The sequence below is a fragment of the Pongo abelii genome, chromosome 4, assembly GCF_028885655.2.
Source record: "Pongo abelii isolate AG06213 chromosome 4, NHGRI_mPonAbe1-v2.0_pri, whole genome shotgun sequence".
Classification (NCBI taxonomy): Eukaryota; Metazoa; Chordata; class Mammalia; order Primates; family Hominidae; genus Pongo; species Pongo abelii.
The window spans coordinates 90,517,809-90,543,165 of NC_071989.2; the positions used below are offsets into that span (position 1 = coordinate 90,517,809).

General features: G+C 39.1%; 1 long non-coding RNA gene across 1 annotated transcript in view; it reads right to left on the minus strand.

Moving 5' to 3' along the window:
* Positions 1 to 1,386: 1,386 nt before the first annotated feature.
* Positions 1,387 to 25,357, minus strand: part of LOC134761406 (uncharacterized) — a 49,223-nt gene continuing 25,252 nt past the window's right edge. Inside the window, exons 2-3 of the long non-coding RNA XR_010139983.1 lie at positions 2,957 to 3,108; positions 1,387 to 1,969 (exon numbers count right to left, since the gene is read on the minus strand). This is a non-coding gene — a long non-coding RNA (uncharacterized LOC134761406). The remainder of the gene's footprint in view (positions 1,970 to 2,956; positions 3,109 to 25,357) is intronic.

A 25,357-nucleotide genomic window follows, 5' to 3' on the forward strand; every position in this document is an offset into this window, starting at 1 on the left:
GTGAGAGTACTGACCTTCACCTCCACCTCCACTGCAGTCAGCTCTTAGTGGATTTGCACTTTGCTCTGCTCCATTTCATATTTCAATCGGTTTTCATTCTCTTTCTGTATTTCAAAAATGTGTTGGAATCTCTGTTCAGATGTTAACTCTCTCCAATTATCTTCTTTGTTAATGAAATCCATTTTTTGTTACTTTTATATATCTCAAAATCACTAGGATTTCCAGGGAGTCCTGAGATAGATGGGAAGTTTGTTGCTCATTCTACTCTCTTGATCCGGAACTGACATCACAAATATTATTGTTGAGATCACTGTAGATTACCAGTTAATGACTCATCCCCCACCCTGCCCTACCCCACTTCTTGATTCTGGAGCAATTGACAACAAAGCTAAAAGTCTTATGTCTCAAAAAAAAAAAGACCACACATAAACAGTGACAATTGATGCATTATCTCGTCCAAAAACAGAAACCATGACTAATAGATGTTTGACTCTAATTGCTTCAATCAGTTAAGTCATTCCTTCTTCCTAGGAGAAGGAGAAGTAAGAAGTAAAGAGAATAGCTGGTGCTTGATCCCTGTGCTAACCCATTTGTGGTGCTGTAGAGGGATGCCTGAGGCTGGACAGTTCATAAAGAAAAGAGGCTTAATTGGCTCATAGTGCTGCAGGTTGTACAAGAAGCATGGCACCAGCATCTGCTTGGCTTCTGGTGAGGGCTTTTGTGCTGCGTCAAAACATGGCCTAGGAAGTCAAAGGGGAAGCAGGCATGTATGAAGTGGGACCAAACAGGAGGTGGGACCTCTCTTTATAACAACCCATGCTCGAGGGAAATAATCCATTCCCACGAGGACTAATCCTGTCTAGCCAGAAGGAGAACGCACACTCATTACCTGGAGGATACCACCAAGGCTTTCATGAAGAATCCACCCCCAGGACCCAAATACCTTCCACTAGGCCCAACCACACCACCACAAATTGGGGATCAAATTTCAACACAAGCTTTGGGTGAGGACAAACAAATAACCAAATCACAGCAGTCCCAAAGACTTGCCTGTGTGGTGAGAAGTATTAGTAAGTTCCTGTTTTTGAGCTGGGTAGGAATACAGAGTGTAGAATGGTAGAGATATCTTTTTCCATTTATTTTACAGCTAAAGTACCTGAAACTTTGGAGGTTATGACTGGCTCGAGGGTACAGAATTGATAAATGATAAAGTTGCATTCTTAGATTTCTAAGATTTCTAACTTGGAGATTTCTAACTTGGAGCACTAAGAAATCTAATTCTTAGATTTCTAACTTGGAGCACTTTAATTCTTCAATGCTGCATCCCTGCTCTATGTTATGGTACTATGACCTCAAACATCAAAACACTAAATCTTCAAAGATGTATTTGATGAAGTTAAAAATATTTATTAATATTTAGAACTATCTTTTCTCACATGATCACAATACTGTAATTCCTAAGGCAAGAAATGGAACTAATATAGTTTGGAAATTCCAAAAAATATACTGGAAGCAAAAACATGTTCAAGTTCTCACTAATCTACAACATCTTATTAACCAGAATTTCTGTGCCCTTTCCCTCACTTTTCAGGCTTTCTGGTATATAGTTTTCTAACACAGAAAATATTTTTATTTTCTGAATTTCTCATTTCAGTCTTTGAGTTTCTTAGGAAATAGTTGACTCCATTCCTATAAGTGCCCAGTAGTAAATCACAAGTGTCTGTATTTCTTAGTGCCAGAAAAAGCACAAAAAGAAAAGGCTCCCTCAGGAGACATACATGTTGTGAGCTTCCATGACCTGCAGATGGATGGAATTTGGTGAAAGTCCATTTTACATGTGGATGGCTCCTAACATAGCTCATCTCACAAAATAGCTGGTGATGACATTTGGCCATTTTCATGAAGAATCTCATTTTTTCCTCTGCTCAGCTTGAGATTGGTTCCTGAATTACAATCTCTGGCAGCACAGCTGAAACAGGAAACATTAAGTTGCTGGCACAGAGAAACCCCTTTCCTTTACCCTGAGATTCCATTAAAGCATCTCAGCTAAAAGTTTTTATAATAGGTATTTCCATGTATTTGAGAAAAAGGAAACAACTAGCTGAAATAAAGCTTTCTGATGTTTTGTCCTTCATAACAAAAAAAATGATAAAGTAAAGAGAACATACTATCCAGGTAATTTAGCTAATTCAAAACCATATTTGTGACCTGACCATCTGAATAGTTTAGAAACAGTCTTTCTTCCATCATTTCAATATCTATAGAGGACCTCTGATGGGTTATGTAGTGGATGACCAGGGCTGAGACCCTACTTTTAAGGAGCTCATAAGTCTGGAGAGGGAGACAGAAGAATGAACTATTAAGTACAATATTATATATTCCACACCATGCTAGGATGTGCTTTAGGCAAGTATAGGAATACGGGATAATGAAGAAGAGCACCTTATCTACCCAGATAAGGGTAGGGGTGGCATAAGAGATGATCACGATCTTTGAACTTAACCCTAATTTAAAAAAAAGACAGACTTCCCGAAAAGACAAGATAAGAAAGGGTATCCTAGCCAGAAGGAGTGGAATATTTAGATAAGGAGGCATGAAAAAGTGTGCTCTGAGCACAAAGCCTTTAGAGCTAGAGCAGAGCGTGAGGTGAAGGGAAGGTAGATGACACCAGAGAATGGAAAAATGGTGTTTTTGACATGGCAATACTTTGAACTTTGTCCTCCAGACCCATCTTTCCCAATATCTGTGAGTTTCTTACATGCTTTTGCAGACTGGAATTTCTGGTGGTGCAGTAGAATAAACTAGCATCTGTAGTTACTGCAGAATTTTTTCAGTCATGGTTTGAGCACAACTGCATGCTGCCCTGATCATGTGAAGAAGGAAAAATTCCCTCATGTTCCATGGACACATGCTTTCCTTAGCCCAGCCTGGCACTTCTCTGAGTTACTCCACTTACCTGCAGCAACCTGCGCTGCCGCTGCTCCATCCGTCTTGGGATTGCCTCCATTCAGTGTTTCGTGTGAGAGGTGGCTCTATCAGAGGATTAGCCTCCGCTGGAGCTAACGAAACCACATACGTACGCATTGCCCCAAATGTGGCAATACGCCTCTGAAAATGACAAATTCAGAAAATGATCCATTGAAATTAAGTGGATGGTGACATGAAAACATTTGTGCATTAGAAACTTAATTCTGAAGGATGAATTATCTACCTACATCGTGGTCAGAACTTTAGGTAGTATCTATGGGATGAAAATGCACACATTTAAATTTATATAAATACATAATTTTAGAAAGCAGTATAGCATTGAGGTTAAGAGCCTAGGCTCTGGAGCAAATCAGCCTGAATCTGAATCATTGATCTCCTAGTAGCCTATTTTTATGACATTGTATAGAGAATTATAAAACGTCTCTGTACTTCTGTTTCTTTATCTGTAAAGTGCGGGTTATAATAGCACTTATTTATTGGAGTTGTTGTGAGGATTAAATGTAATAGTACGTATAAAGCAATTAGAATAATATCTGGCACAGAATTTATGCTCAGTAAAAGTTAGCTGTTGTAATAAGATAAATTGATAGGATAAAGGAAGAAAGAAAAGAGGAGACATAGGGTAACTTGAACAATGGGAATGATAATTGATTGTATGGAAGGAATCTAGAAGGAGGTAAAAGCAAGAATCTAGAAGGAAAGAATCTAGAAGGAGGTAAAAATTAGGGGAAGATCATGAAAGAAGAAAGAATTTCAGTATCTGAGGTGTTAAATGTTAAGAGGTTGTGATATACATAAAGTGAGATGCCAAGTAGTCAGTTGGGTATATGTAAGTCGGAGGCTTATATGAAAGATGAGTCTGAGGGTATAAATTTTGGGAACTGCAGTTTACAGGTGAAAGTTGGGGCCGTTAGGGTATAGGAGACTGCCAATGAGAGAGTGAGGAGAAAACCCAATTTATCCTTAAGATAATTGCTTAAAATATTCAGATAATTTCCTCTTTTTTCCTCTTTAAGTTAATGTGGTTTTATTTTTCTGATAATGCAAGTAATACATGTTTTCTGCGTAAAATTCTGGCTGATCTTATTAATGGTCATTTTAAAAAAATTGTGATTCTTCCCCACAAGTTAGCCTTTGCTTGAGGAGAAAATCTTCTTGAGTTACCCCACATTGGGACTTTCACCACAAGACAAAATGCAAAAATACCTCCTGCTCTGTTGTCTTCAGTGAAGGCCAAACAAAAGTAATCTGCTGGAGTTCTCCCCTCCTTAGATGAAAGCCCAGCTGTGTCCTGTCCAGACAGGGAGCTTGGAGCCAAGCGGCGGGGGGATAGGCCACTTACTCTGTGATGGAGGATAAATAGTGGGGCCTTTTGTGCTGCTAGCACGTTGGCAGGGCAGCCTGGTATTAGAGGAGAAAGCCTATGATTACTTCAAATACAGACATTTTCCCTCCAGTGGTGTTACTGTGCAGCCTGGAAGTTAAACGGCAAAGTGACCACCAGGGCACTTCCACGGCTCCAATGCAGCAGCTCCTGGTGAGAAGGAGGGCTACCGCCTGCCTAGGGGTGCTGAGGCCTAGGACCTGTGGCCCCTTCGGAGGGAAGTGGATTCAGAAAGGCTTTCCACAGTGAACCTGTGCAAGCCTTATGAGTGCTGGCCCCTCTCCCTCTGCCATTTCCAGCTTCTGGATCTGGACACGTCCACGATAGATAAACCAGCAGGCCGACTCAGCTTGGGCACAGACACTAGCAAAGCTGAGCCACCAACCCCATGCCAATGAGCAAAGTTAAGCTTCATGAAATCACACAGGTTTTAACAATCAAAACATCTAGAAAAAAGCAATTTTGATTTCAGCATTCCTGCAAGTTGTGCTTCACTCTTTAGGTCTTATTCTGATCACTAACATGGAGGACTCATCATATTTTTGTGCTAAGAGCTTCTAAAGGTTAATTGAGCCTGAGCAAATCACCAAAACAGATGCTCAGTGTGGGTATTATGGGATGGTAGGTGGTGAGCAGAGAATATCTATTCCAACCTATTTCTAAGACTGTGACCATTTCCCTTGCATGTGGGGAGGAAGAAACAACCTAATGTTCTCTTTCCAGGCTCTTGGTCAGTTGTTTTCATGCATTTGGTCGCCCTCCTCAGCTGAGATACGAATAGAGGATCTGCTTCTTTTGGCATTTTGTTCCCTGCTGCCTCCTTACAGCCAGCTTTAGATTTATCACTCACCCTCAGTTACTCTGTTGGCTGCAATTCTACTCTGCCACTGCTTATAGACCTAACATTCCTTGGACAACTCCTCAGTATTTTAGGAAGTTTTCATGAAGTTGTCATGTATTCTCTCTCTCTCTCTTTTTTCTTTTTTTAGAGACAGGGTCTTGCTCTGTCACCCAGGCTAGAGTGCAATGGTGTGACCTTGGCTCACTGCAGCTTGGAACTCCTAGACTCAAGTGATCCTCCCACCTCAGCTACCCAAGTAGCTGAGTCTACAGGTGCACACCACCATGCACAGCTAATTTTTAAATTTTCTGTGGAGATTCAGTCTCACCGTGTTGCCCAGACTGGTCTCAAACTCCTGGCCTCAAGTGACTCTCCTGCCTCAGCCTCCTAAAGTGCTGGGATTATAGCATGAGCTGTGCCCAGCCCATCCTGTATTCTTTCAGTAGGCTTTGTCCAAGTGTCGTTAAATGCTGCAGAGGGTTACTGATTACTATAAATCACACCAGGCAAGGCCAACACATGGTGAACTCTCTTCTTGAACCTCCAGAGAATCTAAGTATGTAAAGTTAAAAACAAACAAACAACAACAACAAAACCATGGCCAGTCTGAAAGTGACTGCAAAACCCTCAAAGATTTTGCCTCTTGGCCACGAAAGCTTATTGTGTGGGACACCTCAAATTTTTCACCCACTCTTTCTTCTCACTTTCTTTCCTTTTGCTTTTCTTGGGGTTTCTGATTGCAGGACGGCAACGATGTCACCATACAGAGCTCATGGCAGTTAGCCAGAGGATGCTACTTAAATCCTGACACTTACCCTACGTTTACCATCCTCAGTCTTTCCTCAATCTTAGAGTCATGACTTCCTCTCCCCAAATATCCCCTTCTCTCTCCAATTTTTCTATCACCCTCCCTGCTCAACATATTTCCATTAGGAAGGCCAAGAGGAAAATAACCCACTAACCTCTAAGAAAAAAAGACCTTGGGTTTTCTTACTTGTTGATGTTGAAGGAAAAAGAGACATCAACAGGACAGCTCCTCCATCCCTTTAAATCCTAGCTACTACTAGGATTTAACTGATTTCCAACTCTGAAAAGGCTTCAGAAAATACTCAGCAACTCTGCAAACATGAGTAGGAGAATTTTGATAGATTAGGAACAAATGTTAGTAGTCAAGATATTCTAAGAATGTTCTTCCTTTTCTATCCAGAAATATTTCAGTCGTGCTCCCTTTAAAAGACACAATTCATTGTGTAACATATCTGACCTTTGACCCTTAGGATGTGGGGTATCAGGTGGTGATGGTGGGACGGAGGCTTTTGCAGTCACTCTCTAGAACGAGCCTCTTCTTTAACAAGAAAAGGGTGGTTCTCACACCTAACATGGGAAAACAAATATTTTGAAACGCAAATCTTTTTCGAAAAGCAAAAACAAATATTTTGAAGCAAAAACCTTGGAAAGAAAAGCTTTAATGTCTATAATTCATTCATGTCGTTTATCGCAATCTAAGTGCAAGCTGACTTGAACACACTGTGTGTGTGTGTACAAGAGAAGGATTGGGTAGGATGTCCCCCAACTCTGTTTTTTCAGAGGAGTTAAGATGAATTATAGTAAGAGTTGTTTCACTCCCAGAAAAGATTAATTTGGGAAACATTTCTTTTGACACACTGCTTATAATTAAAGTAATTCTTCATTTTTCTCTGTTTTCTTTAAGTAAAAACTTGTGGCTTTATTTAACATTCCATCAATTAACTCTCTCAAAGAAAAATAACCTTGAGCCCCATAAACACACATATTTAATTCTTTATTGACAGAGAACAGAGGAGCGATGACTGCCACTGGCTGCAGGGACTCCAGCATTACTACAGCTCCCAAGTCAGACACTCTGTGTGCAGCAACCTCCAGCTCCCAAGTCACATACCCTGTGTGCAGCAATCTCCAGCTCCCAAGTCAGATACCCTGTGTGCACCAACCTCCAGTTTCCTGCTTTCTCTGGCAGGGGTTTTGATTCTGAAATCCTGCCTCCTACAAGTTTCACCAATGCATACAGTTAGATACAGTAATTCTACTAAAATTATGCGGTTGGAAATGTTTGCATAGGAACATTCTTCATTCATCAAGTATGTTTCGATCTCTTTTGTGCTAGGCACTGAGGACACACTAGTGAGCAAAATAAACATTATCACTTCCTTTGGCTTGTAGTCCAGTGGGGAAGAAAGAAATTAACCAAATAATTAAAATAATACACAATTAAAAATAATAGAAAGCATTATAAAGAAAAGTACTTCTTGCTTTGAGAATGCCACATTAGGGGAACTGACTTATACAGAGTAAGAGTGTGTTAGGGGAAGTTGTCAGGAAGGTTATCAGAAAGGTCTTTCCTGAGGATATGTCTGAACTAACACCTGAAGGATGACTGCTGTGTTAATACCATGGAATTCCATATAGCAATTAAGGACACATGAAGAAAAACATGTATTGAAATGGATGGCCTTCTAAATCTAGCGTTTGGGAAAAATCAAGTTGCAAGATGATATTATGATACATTGAATCATTTTTTAACTTTTTTTATATGCCCTGTTCTTTTTACTATGTGGCTTTGTAGTAACTTCCTCTAGAATTATGGATTACATATCCTTGTCCCACTGAAACTAGGTTTAGCTGTATCATTGGCTTTGGTTTGTGAAAAGTGGGCAGAAGTGACCATGTGTCAGTTTCAGGGGAGACCTCAGAGACATGGTGTCTTTCTTCCTATCCTCTTATATTCAGGTGATCTTCTGTGAGATGAGCAAGGCCCAAGTAGCCTTTACCTCTTCATCCCAAACCCAGAACAAACATATATGGAACAGACATGAACACAACCACACCCAGAAGACCCACAGCCTACTCTGCACAGCCACCTGTCTGAGCCCATCTGATTAACCAAACTTTAGCTGACTTGCAACCTCATGAGTTTGGGAAAAAATGCTTGTTGTAAATCACCTAGCTTTGGGGTGGTTTGCTAGATAGCATTGTTGTAGCAATAATCAACAACACAGTTGTACAATATAATACCATTTATGTAAATTTTGAAAATCTGTAAAACAAAGCTATGTATTATACATGAATACACATATAATTTAATATCATAAGAAAAGGAATGGAAAAGAGATGCACCAGAATCACAATAGTCATTAGGGTACAGTGCTGCCTTTGACAGTATCTAAAGTGTTTCATTTCTTAAAAACAAAACCAAAACCCAAAGTGTGATTGGCAAGCTTTTAGATGTCAATAGGGCTAGATGGTAGATAAACAGGCTCTGGTTCAAATATATATATATATATATATATATATATTTTTTTTTTTTTTTTTTTTTTTTTGAGACAGAGTCTTGCTCTGTTGCCCAGGCTGGAATGCAGTGGCACGATCTCAGCTCACTGCAAGCTCCGCCTCCCAGGTTCACGCCATTCTCCTGTCTCAGCCTCCTGAATAACTGGGACTGCAAGTGTCCGCCACCACACCTGGCTAATTTTTTGTTGTTGTTATTGTATTTTTAGTAGAGATGGGGTTTTCACCATGTTAGCCAGGATGGTCTCAATCTCCTGAACTTGTGATCTGCCCGCCTCGAGCTCCCACAGTGCTGGGATTCCAGGCGTGAGCCACTGCGCCCGGCCTCAAATTTAACTTTACCCTGGGGTCCATACTGCTTTGCCGTTCAATTTTCACCCACCACACCCTTGCCAATTTAATTTCAAATTGCTTTAAATTGAGGCTGAACACTATACGAATTTGGGGTGTTGCAAATATAATTTATGGGGACTAGCTGGAGAGCCAAAACTTTTATCAGATTATAAATATTAATGGGACTATCTATATATAAGTGATTGATGACATAATTTGACCCCGCTAATTGATTGTTTTTCACAGAATTACCTCTGCTTCTTGAAGTTCTGGTACTGTCATCCATCACTTCCAGAAGATAAGAAAAATGTGTTCAATACTTTCACTGAAGGGAGTATTTCCTGTGACTTCTATTACCAATTGTAAAAACTTAATTTCTGGTCTCCCTATTAGACTGTTAGTTTCACCAACTATTAATATTAACTACAATATTTATTATAATGCCAAAGTGTACAGATATAAAAAGAAGTTAGTTGCAATCTCTGTTTTCTCACAGTTCTGACACAACTATAAAATCAAAACAGATTTGCAAATAAATTTAAACAAAATTACAGAAATGATTTTAAAAATTGAAATTAATGGATTATGTGATAGATGATGTTTGAGGAAATGATGTTACCTCTCACAAGACAGAGAGCTTACATGCCCCACCTCTGTGGGCTTTTGAAGATTCAATTTGAAGTGATACCTAACTATGTGATTTGGTGTTTACTTAGTGCAAAGCCATTATTTCTAAATTATCTTTTCTTCTTTTCCTAACTGGCACATGACAGTAACATGGCATTTTTTGGTTCCAATGAAATAGTTGTAAGCACTAAAATCCTAAGGTATTGTTCAGCCATAAACATTCAGAATACCCAGATAAGCTTCTCTTAATTTTAGTTTGTCATTGAATTCAAAACACAGGATTTTAAAATTATTTTTAGTGATCAGACCCCCTTGAATGAGTAACATTAACTTAGATTTTTTTTAAACTTACAAATTCTTAATAACCATCTGTAGACAACCAGAATTGGTATGTTCGTGGTGAGTGAAGTCTGATTTTAAGATGTCTCATAATTCCCACTGCCTCAATCTTATGTTGGACAAAAAAGTATCACTCTGTGGCCTGGTTTTAAGGCTTACATCAGTATGGCAGTCTTAGGAATTTAATTTTTCGCCTTTCCTGAGAGTAATAAAGGTTCTGAAGAGTGAGAACTCAGGGTAAGTCTCCGCAGATTTAAGCGGACTTGGATGGGAATGGTGGCTCATACCTGTAATCTCAACACTTTGGGACACTGAGACAGGGGGATTGCTTGAGGCCAGGAGCTCAAGACCAGCCTGGGTAACATAGTGAAATCCTGTCTCCAATTTTTTTTATTAAAAAAAGAAAGAAAGGAAAGAAATTGAAGTCAATTAGAAGACCAGACAAAATTCCGGGATATGTAGCTTAAGGTCAGTGTCTAAGTCCCAATAGACAGATGAAAACCCCTGGAGGTGGGAAATAATGAAAACAGTAAGATACATAAAGATATAAAGTGTTATTACCATTACATATTACTATATGTATAGGACACTTGCAAATAGTAGGGGTGAGACCCAGAGCCCCCCAACAAAGAGCCTGGGATTCCACCAGTCAACACCCCCAGCACTGAGTCTGTAGACTCTCTGGATTTTTACTAGATGGCCTCAACACAGAAACATCCATTGGATACAGGAGCTCAGAAACCGCTTGTTGGTCACAGTTGGTTTGCAGAGGTGGCTCTTTCTGGGAAGTATTGTGCCCTGTTCTTTACCTCTCATCCTTTCAATGCTCACTTGTTCTAGAAAAAAACTGCTGTGGAAGTCCCTTCAAAGCAATGTCTTTCTGAAGGACAATGGACAGCAGAAGGTGCTTAAAACTTGTTTTCTGCATGAGAATAATGATGGAAAATATTGTGGGTCTCTCTTAAAAGATGGAATGAAGTTAGCATTTAAGCCATGACTAAGTAAAAGCCATAGACAGAATCAACTAGTTCTTGACCACATTCTGCATATGCTTATAACTGATTGTAAAAATAATAATAATAATGATAACGATAAAATAAAAAATTGTTCAGGTTAAGAATGCCAGGAACTATATTAGTTGTTGCTTTCAGTGCTTTGTCATGCAGGGCACTTTTAAGCAATAAGAACTGATAAAAATACTGGCTCCAAACAATATTGGTTTTTTGTTTGTTTGTTTTGTTTTTCCATTTTTTCTTTGTTTTTGTTTTTGTTTTTGTTTTTTTGAGACAGAGTCTCGCTCTGTTGCCCAGGCTGGGGTGCAGTAGTGGAGCAATCTTGGCTCACTGCAACCTCCACCTCCTGGGTTCAAGAGACTCTCCTGCCTCAGCCTCCTGAGTAGCTGGGATTACAGGCGTGCACCACCACTACTGGCTAATTTTTGTATTTTTAGTAGAGATGGGGTTTCACCATGTTGGTCAGGCTGGTCTCGAACTCCTGAACTCAGGTGATCCACCTGCCTCGGCCTCCCAAAGTGCTAGGATTACAGGTGTGAGCCACCACGCCTGGCCTACCACATTGTTTTATCATAAAAATATGGAAAGAGCTGTCAGTGCAGTAAAAGTATAATAATTGTACAGATGTTATCAGGCAAGCCTGGTTTACTGAAGGGAAATCTCTGGGTCAGGTCTAGACCCAGAATCTAGGTTTTCTAGTAATAACACACTGCAATTCACAGAAGGGGGGCTTTATCCCTGCCTTTGCTTAAATTTGCTACACTAACTTAGTTTTTTAAAACAGTGTGTCAAAGATGGGTTTACTTCCCTTGGGCTTTATTGCCAGATTATGGCATTTATTTCAGTGTTATTCCTAGTCTGTAACACACTAACAAAAACTTGTGATATACAAAGTAACTGCTAATATTCTAGAGAGTCCCATTAGCTGTGCCCTTACAGTAATATGGAGACTTAGCAACATACATTTTGAAAAATTATGAATCACATATGGGAACAAACATCATTCTGTAACATGTTGTTCTACTTTAAGTATTTTCAACATTTGCCCCAAGAAATCTTATAATGAACTGCAAGTTTTCTTCTTTCCCCATTGTAGATATGGAGATATGGTATGACACAAGGTGTTTTCATATACCTCCTGTGACCACTACCATTTTAAATGTCTGGATGGCACACTCCTCCTGCACTTTGCTATTGGAAGTGGTCCTTGCCAACTAAGGAAATAGCTTTGGTTCACGTATCACTCAGCTAGGGCTACCATAACTAAATGTTACAGGCTGGGTGACAAAAACAACCAAAATTAATTTCTTTACAGTTCTGGAGGCTGAACATCTAAGATCTAGGTTTTTCTCAGGATTGGTTTCTCCTGCAGTCTCTCTTTATGGCTTGCAGGTGACTGTCTTCCCGCTGTGCCCTCACATAGCCTTTGCTTTGTGCATGTGCATCCCTGCTATCTCTCCCTGTTCTCATATTGGATTAAGTTCCCACCCTTATGACCTCATTTAAGTTTCATCACTCTTCAAAAGCTCTATCTGCAAATACACACGAGGGTCAGGGCTTCAACATACAAATTTTGGGGGACACAATTCAATCTGTGACATTCCACAACTTCATGGAGATAATGGAGAGGTGTCTTATGACCATGCTCATAGGTAAAAGACACATCACGTTTCTCCTCCAGAGTTTACAGATCTCATGATGTATAATCTGACTGCGAGGATGCCATGTTATTCCACCCAGTATTATAATGAATGCACATACTCCCAGATGTTCTCTGCTGCGTGAATCAGCCTACAGCTGGCTTCATCACCCCTTTTGATGCCAGATTCAGAAATAATGCTATCGTGTGCTCCAACTTATTTGTGGATGGAGTTACTTCAACTGGCATCTTTCTATCTGACCCAAAATTGAAATATAGCGTCATAAAACAAAGAAGGTCAAAATTATCCAGGTTAGAGATTAGAGACCACTCTTGGTACAGTCTCTGACAGGAGATGCTCAAGCAAGAACCTAACGGTGCTCCAAGCCAACAGAGCATTCAGATCATGAGGGCGTTTCCTAACAAGTGTCCCTTAAGTTAAAACTAGGATGTATGCCCTTGTTTAAGTGAAAGGCTGCTAGGATTATCTTTTCATAAAATAAAATACCACTTGCTCTAGAGGGGGAGAGACTACACAAAACACAAAGACATGAATGTGATCACTTGGCAGCCAGACAGAAGTTAGGAAAAGATACCTGTGCTCTAAAATAAAGAATATTCTGTGCATACCAAAAAATGTAAACTTTGTAGACTCTTGTCATTCCTTATCAAAATATACTGGAAGATACAGGGTGGTACAAACCAGGTCAGAAAAACTAAAAAGAACTGCAAGACTTTATTTCCTCTTCAGTAACCGCTTGGGTTTCATTTTGAAGAAGGGGGAAAGAACCTTCCACAAAATAACTTTGTCATTGTTGATTACTTGCCAGATCCCAGATATGATTAATTCCTTTCTTTGGAATCAGAAAAGAGCCACACAAGACTGTGAATACATATGAAACCAGATAGACCAATGAGGTAAATGTTGATTTGTGCAATTAGCCAGACCTGGGAGCTCTCAGTAGAAACTGCTTTGATTTTTGACTTTTAGAAAGTTATTCTACCAGAGAATTATTATGGTAATTGAAATTAGGAATGGAATTACGGTTGAACCCTAAATAACATGATGTAGATGCTAAAACTGCTATTTAGCTGTTACACTGAACTATTCGGAACAATGGAAGGACAGGGTCTACTTGTGAGAGCACAAATTTTAATTTTGGGATTGCCAATTTGTTGGCCTTTCACTGCTTCCTTAAAGGAAATGCAGGGTCTGAAAGAACTTGCCTAAGGCCTATATTCAAGGAGAAAATTATGAGCTTCACTTCCTAAGGAGGAGACATTTAACTTCTTCCTCCTTTGAGGGTGGTGCAGGCTTCACATTCACGGGTCTCAAAATTTCTGCTATAAAATGAGAGATTCCCTATGATGGATAAGTTGTAAGAGCTAACTACTTTGGAAATGATCTTGTCCTTTACAAGTGTTTACATGCCTCATTATTTTTCTGAAGTAAAGAGGAGTGTGCAGGAGTGCTACTATTAAGATGTGACTTATAGATATCATGTATCATAAAAGATCAGGGCTAAAGTTTGATTATCATAAAGCATAATTCTGACAGTTAATTTCTCTATGTCTTCATCTGTCAAGACATTAGCAGATATTTAATGAATGGATATCAAATTGCAAACATTATTTATCTTTATGAGATGATTGAGAGGATTATTATGGTGGTGAATTAAGAGTCACAAAGAAGCAAATTAGAAAGTAGAGAGTCATGAGAAGCAAATCAGTGAAAATTACACAACACATTTTGAAAAAAGTGAGCATGGTTTGTCCTATGTTTTTCCCAAATTGACAACGAATTTTACTTTTTGTTCTTATCTTTTCAAAAATAAAAAATACATGCATGTTGTGATATTCAAACACAATAGAACTAGATGAGAGTCCTTGGTAACAGTAGCCCAGAGAGACAAGCACTGTTAACCATATGGTGTCTTGTTTTTTCAAATTTATTTTACATATATATTATCAAGTTACTATTGTTATAAAAATGGGTATATGATATATATTTCTCTGCAATATTTATTCACTAATCATATTATGGGTAACTTTTGCATACATATTAATCACACACTTATGCTAGTAAACACATTAAATTTGATAAAACATAAGAAATTATGAACTATGCTTTGCTCTATTAAGTGGAAATAAAGATGAGTTGGAGGACTTTTAGCTCTCAACTTATACTCTTCTGAAGAATTTAAATTTTATTCATAACCATTTATTATTTTTATGATTGATAGCTAGAAAAAGCAAGTGAACAAGAGAGAAAAAGAGAGAGGTGAAATTTAAAAGAATAAAGTAGAATTACAACTCAGGTGGTTGGTTGTGATTTTTCTATTAAAAATATTTTTTGAAAAATTAAGCATTTAAATAGCAAATCTTTTTACCATTTGTAGACAAATCTACAAACACCAGGCAAAATTTTGTCCAGATTCTCAAGAGAAATCATTTGCTCTGGTAGAAACCGTGTCCACCCTTTTCCATTTCTCTTAGGTGAGTGTTCATTCTGAGTGGCTTGCTTGATCTTGCTTATTGTAATCATGTGTGCTCTCTTCCTGTGAGGGAAAATTCTGATTCAAAGCTTTTTGTTGTTGTTACCAACCTGACTAACGACTCTTAAGAACACAAGGTCCAGTAAATTCCCTGAGAAGTTTTATTACTATGGCCTAGTTTTTTATTATTTTTTATTCTGAGGTAATGCCTGGACCCAGTAGAGGGAAATCTTTGTTTATTTATTTTGATCTTACTAAGAGCTCATGTAAAGCTGGGAACTGCGTGTGAGGACAAATATACTAAAAAGTATGATTGTTTGGTATTGTGTTTCTTTCCAGTACATTACACAGAGTTTTCTCTAGGAAGGCTCCCGGGAGAAGTTTCTTTCTGATCTCAAGTACAGTTGAAAGCGTCTAAGCAATTAATGTGTTTTTACATTATGGACAATGCGGATTTTGCAACAAAGACTGTTTCTGGCTTTTATATTACTTAAAATGTGTAACCTAGATGTCCCTAGACCCCACCAGCCTAGGGGCACAAATGAGTCACATTAATATTAATTCCCCAATACTATAGAGCTGGTGTGCCTCAACCCCCTACAGAGAAGACTCTTGCTCCAAACATCCTGCATATCCCTCAGGGTGTATTTTACGTGCTTACATTTGTTGGTTGTAAGTAACAGAAACCAATTATTTCAGCTTAAGCCAAGAGAAAGGCATTTGTTATAACGACTAGGAGATGACCTGTAGAAACTAAGGGCAGAAAGGCACCCTTGCCTCAGAAAAGACTGGAACCAGAGATTCAAGTGTCATCAGGAAGCTCCCTCTGTCTTTCATATCTGCTCCTTGATGCATAATTCTCTCCCCTTCCCTCCCTCTCCCTCTTCTACCTTTCCCCTCTTCCTCTCCCTCCCCCTTCTCTCTCTCTGTCTCCTTCTCTCTCTCAGCTTCTTCTGCTGGTCCAACTCAGTGACAGGACTTTGAAGTTTACATGACTCAGATCTAGCTACCTGGAGAGAAACTGCAACTATTTCTTGGTCTCAATTTGAATGGGACTGATAGTCCTGTTACAGTAGGTAGTTAGACAAGAGCAGGGCAGGAGAGTGTTCCCCACACACCAGGAATGTCAGGCAGCCATCAGATAATGGTCAGGTGGTTTTTAACTGTCACTCTAAAATAATAATTGGTCACAGCTGGTGCCAGGGAAAGGCAGACTCTCAATAGATAGAAAACCTGAAACTGATGATCAGCAGCTTCCTGATAAGATTTCAGGAGTCAGGCAAGCAGGCTCAAGCATCCACACTAAGATGCAAAATGGCAGAGTTTAACTGGTATTTGACCTTTCTCTAGGAACACTTGACTGGTAAGGGAAAAACACCTCAAGTGAGCATACGTACAACTTTAACACACTGCATATGCAGCCCCTCCCAAGTGCTAGCCAGCCACTGCAGGTGTGGAATGCCGACGTATCAAATCCCAAGTCAAAGGTCAAACCAGGCACTTGAATCTTTTAAGTAGCTCACTTCACCCTCTTCCAACTGTACTTTACTTCCTTTCATTCCTAATCTAAAACTTTTTAATAAACTTTCATTCCTGCTGTAAAACTTGCCTCGGTTTCTCACTCTGCCTTACGCCACTTGGTTGAATGCTTTCTTCTGACAAGGCAAAAATGGAGGTTGCTGTAGACCCATATGGATTTGCCACTCCTAACAGTCCTAGCTTGAGCAGAGTGCCCACCTCTGTGCCAGCCCACTGTGGCAAGGGTGGCAAGTCATGTGACCCTAGAATGTCCTGGTGGCCAGGTGGGTGAAAGAGTATAGTTTCCAGAGAAGAGGATGAGCGGGACTACACTGACAGCACATGACAGCTTAAGGTGGAACTGTGGCTCTCTGGTCATGGCTTCTCATCTCATGGAGCAGTGCCTTCCATGCTTCTCAAGACCATTCCACCACGCAACATGCTGCTCTGTTGTGATGCCCTTACAACAAATTGTAAAGCTGCAAACTCTCAAGATGATGAAATATCAACATCAATCAAACATCAAGATGCTGAAACAAACAATCAGTCCTTTTGCTCTGGAGCCATCAGTTTACCTGCAGGAAGAAAAGAATGTCTGTCTTCATAGGTGGCAGATCTCCTCCCTGACTCCAGGCTAGGTTTATTTTGCCCAAGTTTACACAACAAAAACAGAGTGAAAATAGTATTTGAGCCCACATCTCTCTGATTTTGAAATCACTTAGCATTGATTTTCCTGGTCCCTTGAAACAACCTCCCTTAATCTTTCCTGAAGTGTAATAGACTGCCTCTAAGCAAAATTGTGAAGAAGGAAAGTCATATCTCATTGCTCTATAAACGAAATGTCCAAGTCTCTCATGACAGATTCCCTGGAGTCTGTTTCTCCACGATCAAGCTCTTTACAATTAACACCAGGTATTGAATTAATCAAGAAAACGTATGCTAAAGTACTCACTATCAAATGCTACTGCTGGCATGAAAATTGAGAGTTCACTGATATTCTTATGTGCATGTCTCTGGAAGAGCCTTACAAAACCAATCCAATTTAGATCCTGTGTGTTAGGCAGGAGAAGTATCACCATGATTTTTTTCTCACCCCTCTAATCAACTCATAAAGACATCTTTTTCTACACATCAGTTTGCATTTGCTTTCTCACAACACCCCACTGAAATATTTAAAATAAAAAATAGAAAAAATATATATCTTAATGATAGAAAAGGGAGAAGAAAATCATCAATAAGTCAAATATTTTGAGGAATTTCTAAAAGTTAAGTGCACATAGGACTTCATTGCAAGATATAGCAAATTGCTAGCAGTTCAGCAAATACAAAGAAAACAATCTTTATGGTCCAGATAGCTTTAGAGGTAAATTTTATTATTCTTCCTGAGATGGAATTCCAATGATAAACTCTTTCAACAACTTAAAAAAGAAATTCAACTTCCAAATATACTGTATCAAGACTATAAAATTGTGCAGGATATTTAAAGTACTTATAGCTGTTGTCTAGGCAGTTCAAGTTTTAAAAAAAGGTAAGGTAAGTTATATCTTTGGGGATTTAATTTTTTAACCAAATATTTTCATTGTTAATTACCCCTTGGAAACAAAAAGTGAGCATTATATTGACAAGTCTAGCCTTCACATAGTAAATATGTTCTTTCAACATACCATTCAACAAAGATAGTGTAGACATTTTAAGTCAGAGTCTAAAAGAGGTCATTTATATCACACCTGTTACATCCATTCTGGGAAAAATTGTGAGTCTCCTATCTGTAGACCACAGCTGAGAGAAGAGGGAAATGGACTATGTGGTTTCACTTTCTTATTTTACTTTAAGACTAAAACAAACAAAGTACCTTCTTTTTCTTTCTAAGTACCTGATTGTAAATGTGTTTAATTTAATTAAAATATACTAGAAGATTAGGAAGTTGAAAAGGCTATTTATAACTATTCAAGGGAGCATCAGAGCTATTCTGTAACTCCAAGCTATTAGGACCTAATACCAAACCCACAGATAAATCACAGAAAGAAAACTAGAATATTAGCTTAGTTATTTATAGGTATAAAATATTAAATTAATATTAGTAAATCATATGCCCCAATATCTACACTATGTCTAAAATAGTTGGTCTAAAAAAATGCCTATAAAGATAGTTCACTATTTTAAAAGCTATTAATAGACCAGAGGAGATCTTACCCTGATAGAAACTGAAAGGACATTTGGTGAAATATTGCTGACTAAAATAAAATTTTTGGTAAAACAAGAAGAAATATCTACTTCTTTAACATAATAAATGTTTTCTTAAACAACCAAAAGTTTTCTTTCCTAGTTTTTCATTTTTGTTCTAACTTTTAAGTTAAAATTTAGCATTATACCAATTTTCCATTATAAGCACAAGTGCAGGTTTGTTGCATAGGTAAACTTGTATCATGGGGGTTTGTTGTACAGATTTTTTTCATCACCCAGGTATTAAGCCTAGTAGTGCCTCTTAGGTATTTATCTTGATCATCTCCCTCCTCCCACCCTCCAAAGTGCCCCAATATGTGTTGTTCCCCTCTATGTGTCCATGTGTTCTCATCATTTAGCTCCCACTTATAAGTGAGAAATGTAGCATTTGGTTTTCTGTTCCTGAGTTTTCTAAGAATAATGGCCTCCAGCTCCAATTATGTCCCCACAAAGAACATGATCTTGTTCTTTTTTATGGCTGCATAGTATTCCATGGTGTATATGTACTACATTTTCTTCATCCAGTCTATCATTGATGAACATTTAGGATGACTCCATGCCTTTGCCATAAATGTTTCAAACAGTCACCATTACTTGCAAAATACTAGAAACTTATCATTAAAATTTATAATAAGATAAGAATTGTAAATTATTATTATTTAATATTGTTTTAGATGTTCTAGCCAATACAATTAATAATTAGTTAAAGAAAATAAATTAGTTAAAGAAAATAGGCTGGGTGCATTGCTCACACCTGTAATCCCAGCACTTTAGGAGGCCAAGGTGGGTGGATCATCTGAGATCAGGAGCTCAAGACTAGCCTGGTCAACATGGTGAAATCCCATCTCCACTAAAAAATACAAAATTAGCCAGGTGTGGCATGTACCTGTAATCCCAGCTACCCAGGAGGCTGAGGCGGGAGAATCACTTGAACCCAGGAGGCGGAGGTTGCAGTGAGCCAAAATTGTGCCATTGCATTCCAGCCAGGGCAACAAGAGTGAAATTCCATTTAAAAAAAAAAAAAAGAAGAAGAAGAAAGAAAATAGAAGGTAGCAAAACTCTAAACAACGAAATTTTTTAACCGGTAATTTCAAAGGAATCTATTTTAAACTTAAAAATAAAATTTATGGTAGAGTTCAACATGGTGGCAAGCTATAAAATAAACACATACAACTCTTTCTTATATACCAATATTGTGTGTTAAAAATTAAAATTTAAAAATTGACCAAGTTAAAAAATCCCAAAACTGGTTCAATTATTTATATAAGAATTGAATTGACAAAGGTAGGATTTGCAATTAGTAAGTAAAAGACAAATTTAATAACTAACAGTAGGATGGCCAAATAGGAAGAGCTCCAGTCTACAGCTCCCAGCGTGAGCAACGCAGAAGACGGGAGATTTCTGCATTTCCAACTGAGGTACTGGGTTCATCTCACTGGGGCTTGTCGGACAGTGGGTGCAGGACAGTGGGTGCAGCCCACTGAGTAAGTCAAAGCAGGTTGAGGCATCGCCTCACTAAGGAAGCACAAGGGGTCAGGGAATTCCCTTTCCTAGCCAAGGGAAGCGGTGATGGATGGCACCTGAAAAATCAGGTCACTCCCACCCTAATACTGCGCTTTTCCAATGGTCTTAGCAAACTGCACACCAGGAGATTATACCTTACACCTGGCTCGGAGGGTCCCACGCCCATGGAGCCTTGCTCATTGCTAGCACAGCAGTCTGAGATCGAACTGCAAGGCAGCAGCAAGGCTGGGGGAGGGGCGTCCAGTATTGCTGAGGCTTGAGTAGTTAAACAAAGTGGCAGGAAGCTGGAACTGGGTGGAGCCCACCACAAGGAGGCCTACCTGCCTCTGTAGACTCTACCTCTGGGGGCAGGGCATAGCCGAACAAAAGGCAGCAGAAACTTCTGCAGACTTAAATGTCCCTGTCTGATAGCTTTGAAGAAAATAGTGGTTCTCCTAGCACGGAGTTTGAGATCTGAGAACAGACAGACGGCCTCCTCAAGTGGGTCCATGACCCCCGAGTAGTCTAACTGGGGGGCACCTCCCAGTAGGGGCCAACTGACACCTCACACGAGAGTGCCCCTCTGAAACAAAGCTTCCAGAGGAACGATCAGGCAGCAACAATTGCTGTTCTGCAATATTTGCTGTTCTGCAGCCTCCACTGTTGATACACAGGCAAACAGAGTGTATCCAGCAAACTCCAACAGACCTGCAGCTGAGGGTCCTGACTGTTAGAAGGAAAACTAACAAACAGAAAGGACATCCACACCAAAGCCCCATCTTTATGTCACCATGATCAAAGACCAAAAGTAGATAAAACCACAAAGATGGGGAGAAACCAGAGCAGAAAAGATGAAAATTCTAAAAATCAGAGCACCTCTTCTCCTCCAAAGGAACACAGCTCCTTGCCAGCAATGGAACAAAGCTGGATGGAGAATGACTTTGACGAGTTGAGAGAAGAAGGCTTCAGACAACCAAACTAGTCTGAGCTAAAGGAGGATGTTCGAACCCAACGCAAAGAAGCTAAAAATCTTGAAAAAAGATTAGACGAATGGCTAACTAGAATAACCAGTGTAGGGAAGTCCTTAAATGACCTGATGGAGCTGAAAACCATGTCATGAGAACTATGTGACGCATGTACAAGCTTCAACAGCTGATTCGATCAACTAGAAGAAAGGGTATCAGTGATTGAAGATCAAATGAATGAAATGAAGCGAGAAGGGAAGTTTAGAGAAAACAAAGTAAAAGGAAATGAACAAAGCCTCCAAGAAATATGGGACTATGTAAAAAGACAAATCTACGTCTGATTGGTGTACCTGAAAGTGACAGGGAGAATGGAACAAAGTTGGAAAACACTCTTTAGGATATTATCCAGGAGAACTTCCCCAACCTAGCAAGGCAGGCCAACATTCAAATTCAGGAAATACAGAGAACGCCACAAAGATACTCCTCAAGAAGAGCAACTCCAAGACACATAATTGTCAGATTCACCAAAGGTGAAATGAGGGAAAAAATATTAAGGGCAGCCAGAGAGAAAGGTTGGGTTACTCACAAAGGGAAGCCCATCAAACTAACAGCAGGTCTCTCGGCAGAAACTCTACAAGCCAGAAGAGAGTGGGGGCCAATATTCAACATTCTTAAAGAAAAGAATTTTCAGCTCAGAATTTCATATGCAGCCAAACTAAGCTTCATAAGTGAAGGAGAAATAAAATCCTTTACAGACAAGCAAATGCTGAGAGATTTTGTCACCACCAGGCCTGCCTTACAAGAGCTCCTGAAGGAAGCACTAAACATGGAAAGGAATAGCCAGTACCAGCCACTGCAAAAACATGTCAAATTGTAAAGACCATCGATGCTAGGAAGAAACTGCGCCAACTAATGAGCAAATAGACATCTACAGAACTCTCCACCCCAAATCAACAGAATATACATTCTTCTCAGCACCATGTTGCACTTATTCCAAAATTGACCACATAGTTGGAAGTAAAGCACTCCTCAGCAAATGTAAAAGAATGGAAATTATAACAAACTGCCTCTCAGACCACAGTGCAATCAAACTAGAACTCAGGATTAAGAAACTCACTCAAAACCGCTCAACTACATGGAATTGAACAACCTGCTCCTGAATGACTACTGGGTACATAATGAAATGAAGTCAGAAATAAAGATGTGCTTTGAAACCAGTGAGAACAAAGACACAACATACCAGAATCTCTGGGACACATTTAAAGCAGTGTGTAGAGGGAAATTTATAGCACTAAACGCCCACAAGAGAAAGCAAGAAAGATCTAAAATTGACACCCTAACATCACATCGCAATTAAAAGAACTAGAGAAGCAAGAGCAAACACATTCAAAAGCTAGCAGAAGGCAAGAAATAAGTAAGATCAGAGCAGAAATGAAGGAGATATAGACACAAAAACCCTTCAAAAAATCAATGAATCCAGGAGCTGGTTTTTTGAAAAGATCAACAAAATCGATAGACCGCTAGCAAGACTAATAAAGAAAAAAGAGAGAAGAATCAAATAGATGCAATAAAAAATGAGAAAGGGGTTATGACTACTAATCCCTCAGAAATACAAACTACCATCAGAGGATACTATAAAAACCTCTATGCAAATAAACTAGAAAATCTAGAAGAAATGGATAAATTCCTCGACACATACACCCTCCCAAGACTAAGCCAGGAAGAAGTTGAATCCCTGAATAGACCAATAACAGGCTCTGAAATTGAGGCAATAATTAATAGCCTACCAACCAAAAAAAGTCCAGGACCAGATGGATTGACAGCCGAATTCTAACAGAGGTACAAAGAGGAGCTGGTACCATTCCTTCTGAAACTATTCCAGTCAATAGAAAAAGAGGGAATCCTCCCTAACTCATTTTATGAGGCCAGCATCATCCTGATACCAAAGCCTGGCAAAGACACAACAAAAAAAGAGAATTTTAGACCAATATACCTGATGAACATTGATGCAAAAATCCTCAATAAAATACTGTCAAATCGAATCCAGCAGCACATCAAAAAGCTTATCCACCATGATCAAGTGGGCTTCATCCCTAGGATGCAAGGCTGGTTCAATGTACACAAATCAATAAACGTAATCCATCATATAAACAGAACTAAAGACAAAAACCACATAATTATCTCAATAGATGCAGAAAAGGCCTTTGACAAAATTCAACAGCCCTTCATGCTAAAAACTCTCAATAAATTAGGTATTAATGGGATGTATCTCAAAATAATAACAGCTATTTATGACAAACCCACAGCCAATATCATACTGAATGGGCAAAAATTAGAAGCATTCCATTTGAAAACTGGCACAAGACAGGGATGCCCTCTCTCACCACTCCTATTCAACATAGTGTTGGAAGTTCTGGCCAGGACAATCAGGCAGGAGAAGGAAATAAAGGGTATTCAGTTAGGAAAAGAGGAAGTCAAATTGTCCCTGTTTGCAGATGACATGATTTTATATTCAGAAAACCCCATCGTCTCAGCCCAAAATCTCCTTAAGCTGATAAGCAACTTCAGCAAAGTCTCAGGATACAAAATCAATGTACAAAAATCAGAAGCATTCCTATACACCAATAACAGACAGAGAGTCAAATCATGAGTGAACTCACATTCACAATTGCTTCAAAGAAAATAAAATACCTAGGAATCCAACTTACAAGGGATGTGAAGGATCTCTTCAAGGAGAACTACAAACCACTGCTCAGCAAAATAAAAGAGGACACAAACAAATGGAAGAACATTCCATGCTCATGGGTAGGGAGAATCAATATCGTGAAAATGGCTATACCGCCCAAGGTAATTTATAGATTCAATGCCATCCCCATCAAGCTACCAATGACTTTCTTCACAGAATTGGAAAAAACTACTCTAAAGTTCATATGGAACCAAAAAAGAGCCCGCATTGCCAAGACAATCCTAAGCAAAAAGAACAAAGCTGGAGGCATCACACTACCTGACTTCAAACTATACTATAAGGCTACAGTAACCAAAACAGCATGGTACTGGTACCAAAACAGAGATACAGACCAATGGAACAGAACAGAGCCCTCAGAAATAATACCACACATCTACAACCATCTGATCTTTGACAAATCTGATAAAAACAAGAAATGGGAAAAGGATTCCCTATTTAATAAGTGGTGCTGGGAAAACTGACTAGCCATATGTAGAAAGCTGAAACTGGATCCCTTCCTTACACCTTATACAAAAATTAATTCAAAGTGGATTAAAGACTTAAATATTAGACCTAAAACCATAGAAACCCTAGAAGAAAACCTAGGCAATACCATTGAGGACATAGGCATGGGCAAGGACTTCATGTCTAAAACACTGAAAGCAATGTCAATAAAAGCCAAAATAAACAAATGGGATCTACTTAAACTAAAGAGCTTCTGCACATCAAAAGAAACTACCATCAGAGTGAACAGGCAACCTAAAAATGGGAGAAAATTTTTGCAATCTACCCATCTGACAAAGGGCTAATATCCAGAATCTACAAAGAACTAAAACAAATTTACAAGAAAAAAATCAAACAAACCCATCAAAAAGTGGGCAAAGGATATGAACAGCCACTTCTCAAAAGAAGACATTTACACAGCCAACAGACACATGAAAAAATGCTCATCATCGACTCAGGGCGGTTCCAAGATGGCCAAATAGGAACAGCTCCAGTCTACAGCTCTCAGCCAACAGACACAGGAAAAAATGCTCATCATCACTGGCCATCAGAGAAATGCAAATCCAAACCACAATGAGATATCATCTCACACCAGTTAGAATGGCAATCATTAAAAAGTCAGGAAACAACAGGTGCTGGAGAGGATGTGGAGAAATAGGAACACTTTTACACTATTAGTGGGACTATAAACTAGTTCAACCATTGTGGAAGAGAGCATGGCGATTCCTCAGGGATCTAGAACTAGAAATACCGTTTGACCCAGCTATCCCATTACTGGGTATATACCCAAAGGATGATAAATCATGCTGCTATAAAGATACATGCACACATATGTTTATTGTGGCACTATTCACGATAGCAAAGACTTGGAACCAACCCAAATGCCCATCAATGATAGACTGGATTAAGAAAATGTGGCCCATATACACCATGGAA